Source organism: Acomys russatus, chromosome 31 (assembly GCF_903995435.1).
Source record: "Acomys russatus chromosome 31, mAcoRus1.1, whole genome shotgun sequence".
Taxonomy (NCBI): Eukaryota; Metazoa; Chordata; class Mammalia; order Rodentia; family Muridae; genus Acomys; species Acomys russatus.
Genome location: NC_067167.1, coordinates 42870639 through 42872413, shown reverse-complemented (window position 1 = coordinate 42872413; position 1775 = coordinate 42870639).

Sequence of the window (1775 nt, the reverse complement as noted above, 5' to 3'; positions counted from 1 at the left end):
CACCAGGTCTCCCCATCTGGGGGACATGGTCAGAAAAGGGGCACCAGAGTTCGTGTGAGAGTCAGATCTCACTCTCCACTCAACGGTGGAGAGTATCATGTTCATCGGCTAGGTCTTTGTAGGGGTTCGAAGCTTACTGCCTATATTCTCCTTGATTGGTGCCTTAGTTTGAGGAGGACCCCAGGATCCAGATCTGCTGTCATAAAGTTCTTCTTGTAGGTTTCCAGGACCCTGTGGGTCCTACAATTTCCTCTTTCTTCCATGCTACTCTTGCCTAAAGTCTCAATCGGATATCCTCTCCTTTGACCCACTTTCTTGGTAAGTAAAGATTTTCATGGTACGTATCCATTGGACTAGTGTTTTGATATAAGTGAGTATATACCGTTTGTCTATTTTTGCTTCTGGGTAAACTCACTCATTATGATAATTTCTAGATCAATCCATTTGTTCACAAATTTCGGGAATTCATCATTTTTAATAGCTGAGTAGTATTCCATCGTGTAAATATACCACAGTTTCTTAGTCCATTCTTCTACTGAGGGACACTTAGGCTGTTTCCATGTTCTGGCTATTATGTATAGAGCAGCTATGAACATGGTTGAGCATATGTCCCTGTTGTGTGGTAGGGCATTTTCTGGGTTTATTCCAAGGAGTAGGATAGCTGGGTCTTGAGGAAGCCCTATTCCCATTTTTCTGAGAAAGCGCCAGATAGCTTTCCAAAGTGGTTGTACTAGTTTGCATTCCCACCAGCAATGAAGGAGTGTTCCTCTCTCTCCACATCCTTGCCAACATGTGGTGTCATTTGAGTTTTTGATCTTAGCCATTCTGATGGGTGTAAGATGGAATCTCAGTGTCGTTTTGATCTGCATTTCTCTGATGACTAACGAGGACAAGCATTTCTTTAAGTGTTTCTTGGCCATTTGATATTCCTCTGTTGAGAATTCTCTGTTAAGTTCCAAGCCCCATTTTGCAATTGGCTGTTTGGTTTTGTGGTGTTTAATTTCTTGAGTTCTTTATATATTTTGGATATTAAACCTTTGTCAGATGAAGGGTTGGTGAAGATCTTTTCCCATTCTGTAGGCTGTTGCTTTGTTCTCTTGACAGTGTCTCCTGCCTTACAGAAGCTTCTCAGCCTCATGAGGTCCCATTTATTAATTGTCGACATTAAGGCTTGGACTGTTGGTGTACTGTTCAGGAAGTTGTTTCCTGTGCCTATGTGTCCCAGGCTCTTCCCCACTTTTTCCTCTAACTGAATTAATGTCTCTGGTTTTAAGTTGAGGTCTTTAATCCACTTGGACTTGAGTTTTGTGCATGGTGACAAATAAGGGTCTAATTGCATTTTTCTACATGTAGACATCCAGTTAGACCAGCACCATTTGTTGAAGATGCTATCCTTTTTCCATTGAATAGATTTGGCTTCTTTGTCAAAAATCAAGTGAGCAAATGTGTGTGGATTCATCTCTGTGTCTTCGATTCGATTCCATTGATGCACCCGTCTATTGCTTTGCCAGTACCATGCTGTTTTAATTACTTTTGCTCTGTAGTACAGCTTGAGATCAGGTATGGAGATTCCTCCAGAGGATCTTTTGTTGTATAGGATTGTTTTTGCTATTCTGGGTTTTTTATTTCTCCATATGAATTTTAGAATTGATCTTTCAATATCTTCAAAGTATTTTGTAGGTGGCCATATACAGCAAACCAACAGCCAACATTAAATTAAATGGAGAGATACTCAAGGAAATTCCTCTAAAATCGGGAACCAGACAAGGCTGCCC